The 9,558-nt window shown below is 36.7% G+C and overlaps 1 long non-coding RNA gene across 1 annotated transcript; it reads right to left on the reverse strand.

The window, feature by feature from the left end:
• Nucleotides 1-678: 678 nt before the first annotated feature.
• Nucleotides 679-3,321, reverse strand: LOC110594982. Its single transcript, XR_002481551.1, has 3 exons — nucleotides 3,237-3,321; nucleotides 2,577-2,631; nucleotides 679-1,070 (listed from the first exon to the last, which is right to left on the reverse strand). It is a non-coding gene; the product is annotated as an uncharacterized LOC110594982 (long non-coding RNA).
• Between the last annotated feature and the right edge of the window lie 6,237 nt (nucleotides 3,322-9,558).

A 9,558-nucleotide genomic window follows, 5' to 3' on the forward strand; every position in this document is an offset into this window, starting at 1 on the left:
AGTGCTCACTTTATGGAAGACAAAAATAAAATTCACGGAGGTGGAGACTTTTGCATTTAAGTATCAGAGAGACCTTCTGAATTAGGGCCTTTGATAATGTGAAGAAGGGGATAGTACAACATACAATTCCTGACCCAATGTGCATACATTTTCCCTAGGACCTTGAGGCAGAGCACTCAGGAACCCAAATCTATTCAAATAGAGACATCCCCAAAGTTAATATCTCTTGGATGCCAAAAACTAAGTATTTTGGGGAAACAGTAGTAAGGACTGGTGTAGACAGGAGAGCATCACTGGGCAGAATGAAGTGTGACATGGCCTTGGAAGCATGGGCAGGGATGGAGCAGAACAAAGAATTAAGAAGAATGTTCCACCATCAGGTAATCACATGGTTTCGCTGAGTGGTGAATGACCAGTGCCTGACTGGAAGACTGCTCATATGGGAGATAAATCAGTTATTATAGGTTGGACTGAGTTCCTGAAGGCTGAATATAATTTAAAGATATTAGATTTTTATAGGCACTAAATAGAGAATTTATATTATAGGCACTAAATAGAGAATTGTGTTTTGGGGGTAAAATAAGAACTAACTTTTACAGAGTTGAATGTGGCAAAGGCAAAAGTGCGTTTTTGCTGTTATTCTTCTAATGATGATGATATAATGTAATGATAGTGAAGGGGATGACAGTGGTAATGGTAATGATGATAGGAGATTATATTTAATGACTAAGAAGGCAATTAACAATCATTGCATATGCAGTACATTCCAGGTATTGTCCCAAGGACTTGAAATCTATTGGGCTACTTAATACAAATAATCACCCTATAAGGAGGTATTATTATTACTTCAATTTTACAGAAAAGTAAACCAAGGCAGAAGTCATAGTGAATGCTCCAGTACTATTTTGCCATAGTCTCAATTTATCCAACATAGCAAGAAATGTAAAGAGGAAGCAGTCAGGTGTCTTCTCGAAACTCATGAAGCATCAAGAGTCATACATTATCAGAAGGTGACAAGGTCTTCAGAGATATCTAGTTTGACTCCAGGTTATGGATGGGAGCCTGAAATCCTAGAAAAGAGACAGTACATGACAGGGTGTGAGTAAAAGCTAGGTATCTTGTCTACTGTTACAGTGCTTTACAAAATAAATACTTGAAATCAAAGTACAGTTGCTTCTACTTGAGGGCATATGAAGAGGTTAAATTACTTCATGAAATGATAAAGCTTGTGTGAGTGGATTCTCTAAGCGGGTCAGGGATAAAATGATTAAACAAAGCAAGTCATTTGTATTATGCTGTGTTTAATGGAATTATCTTTAAATTAGAGAAGTATTACTTCTCTTTATAATATTTCCCATTTAGGCAGCCATAAATGATTAATAAGATATAATTCAAATATCTTTTCTTAAAATTTGCTTATTTTGAAAGACTAGATAAGTGGAAGAAGCTGGGCATTTTTATATAAATGTATGTTGGTCATTATGAAATTTCTTCATTCCTTGCCAAGAATCCCATTTATTTTACAATTCAGAATTATATAATGCTTTAGTCTTTATTATCTATATTCTCATTAATGATTTGTCTCACTACTATTCTCATTTTGGGTAACTTACTTGAGTCATCCCTTATTGCATTAGATTATGGAAAATAGAAATAATGTAAATAAATTTATTCTCTTGTGACTTTCTCAAAACAAGAAAATCCAGATTTTCTGCTTTTTATTTTCCTCATTCTGTTGCCTAGCTATTTGGTTGGGGGATCTGATTACTATGATTTCTATCCCATGCAGTCAGCTGACCAACCAGCCTGTATACATACCTCACACTCTGGGACCTTTTCTACACCTCCACAGTGACACCCAAACTAATGGTTGATTTAATGACAGACAGGAAGGCCATTTCCTACAAAAACTGCATGATTCAGCTTTTTACCACTCATTTCTTTGGGATATTGAGGTCCTCATCCTCAGAGGCATGGCCTATGACAGGTATGTGGCCATCTGCACAGCACTCCACTACAGAAGAAGCAAAGGTGGAACTCACTTCTCACTGCGTCATGTGCAGGGGAGTTGCTGCATTCTTTTGGCCTGTTTCTACTTACAATTTGCTTTTTACCTTTTTGTGGTCCCAATGAAATTGATTGTTATTTCTGTGATGTATATCCCTTGTTGAACCTAGCCTGCACTGACACACACAAGATCGGTTTCTTGGTCATTGCTATTCTGGCCTGATGGGACTGGTTATCTTTGTGGTTTTGATGATCTCCTATTTTATGATATTGTATAATGGGAAGGCATAATCTGCAAAAAGCCACTGTAAAGTACTTTCCACTTGCAGTTCCCACATAACTGTTGTAATACTGTGGGATTTTTTGTACTGGCCATCTTTATTTACATGAGACCCACTACAACCTTCTCAAAAGATAATGTGCTTGCACACTTCTATATAATTATTGTTGCTATGCTCAACACTCCTATCTCTACATTTAGAAACATGGAAATGAAAAAATGTCATAGGGAAAGTGTGGTGCAATCAAAAGTTGTTGGAAGAAAAGCCATTGATTTGCCATTTATTTACCTTTCAATATCAATAGATATCTTCTCTTTGTATCCACTTTCTTCAGTGTCTCTTGCTGATGGAAAAACAAGTCAGAAGCTGTAATAGCCAAGCTTTGAACAACAGCTGTCCATCTGTGGTGTTCCTCTTATAGTTTATAAAATTAAATTAAACTTAAAAATAAAAAGAAGCATCAAAGAAATAGGAGAACTAAAGTGATGAAGAATGCTGAATGGGATCCTGGAAGAGTAAAGATAAATCTAGTGGAATCTGAAGAAAGACTGGGCTTTAGTTCATAATAGGGTATCAATATTTGTTCATATATTGTGGCAACTACGTCATAGTAATGTATGATGTTCATCAGAGGGGAAAGGGTTTCAGGAGTGTATGGGAATCTCTGCACAATCACGACAAGCTTACTGTAAATTGTTCTATATATGATTTTTCCAAAATAAAAATACATGTACATTTTAAAAATTCACCACCTGAAAACACACCAAAAACACTCAAAAAACACAGAAACAGCATTATCTGCCACTGTGGAGTAGTTCACAAATATAGACACATGGAAGAGCATAGCTATATACACAGATAATATCCAAATAAAGTGGTGTATTTTTTAAAATACATAAAAATTCAGCAAACACATTTATACAAAACATGAAAAAAGTTAAAACGTACCTGTTTATACATATGCATTTTTATTGCTGCAGGTCAATCTCGAATGGCATTTTCCAAGAAGACAAGAGAAAAACATTTTTTAAATGTCAATAAAAATTTGTAAAAATTATATTTATGCAAATAAAATATTAACATGAAACTAGATTCCAGATATATATAACTATATAATAAATTTATAAATAAACAATATATATATATTTAGTAGAAAAACACAATCCCCAAATCACACACATATACCCCCTTACATTCAGACCACAGAATCTTGAGTTTCTTTTCTACCTTGTGGCAGTGAAAGAAACCAATATGTTTACAGGAGTTTTTTTCCTGCCTGATCTGTGTGACTCCAAACTGATGGTTAACACCTGACAAGTGACCTTTATTCAGATCCAGCTTAGGTACCAACACCCTCTCAGGGGAAAAGGTGTCAACATCTCCTTAACCTATCAAAGAGGATAGGTGCTCATGCTTCACACGCCAAAGGTGGGTGTACACTAGTGATCCAGTTTGGGTGAGTGGACAGGAGACTTTTAATGGGTCAGCCAACTGGCTTGATTTTTGTTCTCAGGATACCCTACATCTACTAGAGTGGGTGGCTTCAGATGATATCAGGGTGGAGGGACAGTCAGGCCAGATTGAAAGACATGTATGATGATTGCGTGAATTTCTGAGCCAGAAAGATGTCCCCAGACTCTGAAGGCTGCCATCACAAGGACGGGTCTGGCTAGTTCAAGCTGGATCTAGAGAAGCCCACAGAGGAGCCTGAAGGATACCTGGATTCGAAACACCTGGAGAGTTTGGTGTCTGAGTGAGGCCTCTACCATGAACTGAAGATGCAGAGAAAAACATTGTCTTGACAAGCCCTTCTGCATGCTAAAGTGTGTGGTCCACAAAGAAAAAATAATAATCAAAAATAAGAGACTGAGTGTCAAACTCAGGGGAATCATAATCTTTAGACCCAGACTTGAGATCTCTGACCCACACTAAAAAGTATTTGGCAGTGTGAGCAAATTGCTCTGATACTGAGTGCCCAATGTATCCTGAGTCCTCACATTGGACCAGAGAGAAAAAGGCCCTTAGCGTTTCACTGTTTTTGAATCACCACTCTCAAGATAGTGTGCTATGGTCTGTCACTCTGGAGTGTTTCATACATATAGACAAAGTATAACTTCACACATGAAAAGAGCTGCATATATTTAAGGATAGAAAGAAGTAAGGAGCACATTAACTTACACATCAACAGACAGGTAAAAAATTATTAAAATTATTAAAATACACACACGTACTAGTAGCACTGTATAGCAGTCTAGTGTGATTTTTCCTATGCAGGCAAGAAGAAAATCTATTTATCTATATAACTATACCAATTAATGTACACATGTTCTTATAAAAAATTATACATCAAATATATGATTACATGCATGTATACAGAAAAAAGTATTTATAATACTATCTATAAATAAATATGTATGCATAAAATAAACACATTCCCAAAACACACAGTTGCAGACACAGCGCTGTCTTTACCCTGCAGTGCTTTCCATGTAGACAGAAGTACAGAGACAGTTAAAAATACACATACAGACAGGATAAAAGCTATATAGACTCAAGTTCTAAAAAAGTAACATATACATAATACATTTATACATAAACATACTAGGGAAAAACATTAAAAAGTACATTTTACCACATATGAACGTGTAGTCTTTTAGCTCAGGCTATAGAGCTTTTGCCCCAGTCATTAATGTATATATTATAATTAAAAGTGTACATACATATAGCTAGAAAAATGCTTAAATATATAGTAAATCAGTAAATAAGGACATACATTCATAAGACAAACACAACCCCCAAATGACACACAAACACATAGATCCCTTACCTTTCCTGGGACCCCATGGCCCATTTAATACCTATCAGTGAAAGTAGCAAAGGAGATTTTCACAGGAGCTTGTCCCTGCTTTTTCCTGGAACTGTAAGTTGGCTGCAAACACCTGGAAAATGATTGTGAACCAGAGCCAGCTCAAGTGAAATCACCCTCAGTGGGAAAGCTGTCTGCTTCCCCTAAGCTTAGTGATGTGCATCAGTGCTCACGATTGACACACCAAAGACAGTCATGGCCTCTAGTGTCCCAGTTCCAGTGGGTTTCATTAAGAAGCTTTCTGTGGGGAGGGAAAATGGTGAGAATTTTAGATCTCGGAATGTACTAGGGATAGTATAAGTATGGGTGACACTGAATGATAATATGGGGTGAAGGGACAGTGAGGCCAGCAATGAAGTGCACTGATTGAGAATATGGCCTTTTGTGGGCCAGAAAGATATCTCCAGACTCTGAAGGTTAGAGAAAACCTCTTCTGACCAGTTCAAGCTGGATTCAGAGAAGCCCACAGGAAGGCCTGCTGACCACCTGGAGAAGACATACCTGGAGATTTCAGTTTCCCGTGGCCTAGTCCATGGGTATGAGCAGCATGGACACTTGAGGCTGGTTTTGACAAACCCTTCTGAATGCCAAAGTAGGTACAGAGAAGAACTTGGTCAACAAGCAGAGAGTTGAATGTGACCTCCCAGGGGGATGAATGGTGCTTGTTCAAAAACAGGGGTCAAGAATGTTGGGGGAGGATTTTTGCTCCTGGTGGATGTAAACCACACACGCACATGCAGACAATCAACAAGAGCCCTGAGGCCCTGGGCCAGGCATGTGCTTGTGGGTGAGAGGCAGTGTGACCTTTAGATCTGGCCATTAGGTCTGCCACCCAGGTGAAAAAGTGGATGGCAGTGCCAGGTTAAAAAGTCCCTTTTAACCTCTGCCAAGAAAGTCAGAGAGGTTCTGATCAGATAGAATTTGAATGGAAGGCCGCGTGATGCTATCAGGTTCATTAGGGTTTTGCTGACCCCATTCACCCTGGGATACTCAGTGACTTCACTCTGCTTTTTACTGAAGCTAGAGCTAGTCCTCATCCAAACAGCATAAAAAACAACTAGCTCTGCCAACGGGAATCCAATGCAACCCTGAGTCTGCACACTAGGTCAGACAGACAAAACATCTGGTAAGGTCTTATATTTTTAGAACTCTACCTACAAGAAACAGTGTACCACTGTCTGTCACTGTGGATTGTTCCATGCAAACACTAGTAAAAGACATAACTAAAATAAGAATACATGTACAAAAAGGTGTCATGTCTTATAAAAATATGTAACAGTTATTGATACATCAACAAATATATATTGTGCACACACACAAACACACACACATGGGTCTGAGTGCATGTATATACATATACACACATACAAATATACTAAAACTTGGAATTTTAATCTACTACTATATACAAAAGTTAAAAAATAAGATCAAAAAAAGAAAGAAAGCAGGGCATGGTGGCTCACGCCTGTAATCCCAGCACTTTGAAAAGTTGAGGCAAGAGGAATGCCTGAGCCCAGGCATTCAAGTCAAGCCTGGGAAACTTGGCAAGACCTCCTCTAGACAATAAATCAAAAAATTTCCCAGCCATGGTGGCACACACATGTGATTTCAGCTACTTGGAAGGCTGAGGTGAGAGGATCACCAGAGCTGCAGTGCTGTGAGCATGCCGCTGCACTCCATTCTGGGTGACAGAGTAAAACTCTGACTCAAAAAAAAAAGAAGAAAAGAAAAGCCTTAAGCAAACCTTATTTTTCCATGTGGAAAGATCTACATAAATCAGTACTTAAAATTATAATTGGTTTATGCTTTGTGGCACTATAACAATTGTAATACATTCAAACATGGACAACAACCACAGTGCCCATACACCAAAATAATGTCTGTCAAAATCGAAACTATCATTATGTAGAGTGATAAAAATTGTAAAATACAAATAAGACATCAATTAAATTCACTAAAGTAGTCATGACAACTTGGTTGCCTGGCTGATTAAAAAGCTGATATTTGGGGAATTTGAGTAAGTAAAACTAAGAATACTAGCTTTCATTTGCAAGATTTAAAAGTTAGTTAAAGAGGCTAGGATTTTATCTAAAATGCCACATAAGTACTCATCAGACACAAATAATACAAAAATATGTTTCTCTAATAACGAGTTTCACATGCTATATATTTAGTGACAAACAACATGCTATGTAAAGAACCCAGGAATTCAATTTTACTCAGTTCATATGATTCTTCTATAAAGTCGTTTTGTATTTTTTTGATGCTTTTTGATCGAGATCCTTATTTAGATGTAACTTATCAGTAGCTCCTAGAGAAAAAACCATATGAGAGCAATTTTCCAATTCCGCAACAACTGGAAAGAAAAAGCAAGAATGATGTTCTTTAAATAAGTTAGCTCATGGTTAACCAAGCGTAAATGAATATAAAAGTTGAGGTTTTATCAGTGCTAGTAAGAATCAAAAATATGTATGTATGACTAAAGTATTATTAAATATAATTGGTCTAGAGTTGCACGTTGAATTAATTATTACTGTGGTTAAGTATTAGATCTTCTGGTTTTCTCAATTTTCATTTATGTTTTCAACAACCATGTGTTAAGGTACGAGAACAAGCACTGGAATCACAAGATAAAGATGACACAGTCACCCCTCAACAAGCCTGTCCACTCTAACCTGAAAAACAGACAAACAGGACACTTCCATATGGAGTCCAGATTCCATGAAAGGTAAAAAACAGGGCACCACTGGAACACACAGAAGGGACCTCTGTCCCAGTTCTGTTCAACAGTGTGGGCTTCTTGGTTGTAGAGGGTGTGTAGGTTGATGCCTGAAGGACTAGAGGATGTATGGTGGCAAGAGGGAAGATGCAAATGCAAAGAGCTGGAAGGTGAGGAAGGACACTGTGGGACTCAGGGAAGTCTGGTTGGGCAAGATGCTGGAGAAAACGAACAGAGTGCTCCAAGGGCAGGAGAGAAGGTGGAAAAACTTGACAGTGAGGAAAGCGTAGATCTGCGAGAGCGATACAGAGAGACAGGAGAGGAGATTTTTTCAGAGCTATAGAACATGCTGAAGGAATGAGGCATAAATGTGCTCATTATGAATGTTTGTGTTTTTACATCTTGTCTTGGAAGTCTAAAACAAAAAATATGTAATGTCCTGTCAAACAATAGAAATTGATGTGTGTTTTTATTCCATGCTAAAAATCTGCAACTTTTCCTGAGGCCAAAAGTAAACCAATGACAAAGTAAATACAGTTTTACAATGTCACCTGTCAAGTGATTGCTTATGAACTCTAATGACCTGGCTAAATATTATTAGATGTGTCTGGGGTCTTTTGGCCATTGTTGTTTCCTGAGAACAGATCCAGAATGCTAACAGTTCCCCAGGGTTGGCAGAAGAGAAGAAAGTGTACAACTGAGAGGGAGAGAGAGAAAAAGAGAGAGAGAGAGGAGAGATTTTATTAGAGCTATAGAACATGATGAATTAATTGAGGCATAAGTGTGTTCTTCATTATGAATGTTTATGTTTACATCTTGTATTGGATGTCTGTCACAAAAAATATTTAATGTAGTATCCATTGAGCAAGCAATAGAAAAGAATATCATTTGCTATTTACAGTTTATTTCTGAAATAAATTAGTCTAGATTTCATTCATACATTTAGGAACCATACCTTCTCTTATTTGTCCAGCTATAGTGTCTAACAACTCCTGTGGCATCTGAAATGAATCAGAAATGACTTAAATGAGAAATGCATGTAAGTTAAAGAAGAGGTGATCATGGGAATGATATATCAATTACAAGATGTGACCTTTAATATTTTTAGAGACTGAACCTAACATGAGCACTGCTTAAGTAAAAACACACTCACATGCATAACATAAGCTTTCTACTTGTTTTAAATTTAGATACAGAATAGATATGTTCAGTGCTGTTTAAAATAATCTGACAAAAGTACAAAAATTAATATGTGTCTATTAAGTATACATACTTTCAGATGGGTAGAGTTTTCAATTATTAATGTGAAAGTTAAACAATCAAAATTGTATTTTGCAATGAATGCATTACAGTGTCATTCTTAACAAAATTTTTCCCTTTATGCAAGTTTGATTAAATTTTTTCACTTGGATGTATTTTTCCTAAAATGAACTTTCCATTCTCTACTTTTAGAAAGCTAAGATTTTAAAGTATGTTTTATGCCTTAAATTTTCAGCACAAAATCTTAAATACATGCATTAAAAATTGTGGTACTGTTACAATGTCATGTAAAAATTCTACTGGTGAAACATGAAGCAAAAATATGATAATACATGTATTATGATTTAGTTTCTCTATTCATAGGGATACAAATATTTCAGAAAACTTGCTTAAAAATAATTCACATATGTTAGAGCCAGGTTTTA

Source organism: Carlito syrichta, unplaced genomic scaffold (assembly GCF_000164805.1).
Source record: "Carlito syrichta isolate Samal-C Ts95f unplaced genomic scaffold, Tarsius_syrichta-2.0.1 Scaffold196415, whole genome shotgun sequence".
Classification (NCBI taxonomy): Eukaryota; Metazoa; Chordata; class Mammalia; order Primates; family Tarsiidae; genus Carlito; species Carlito syrichta.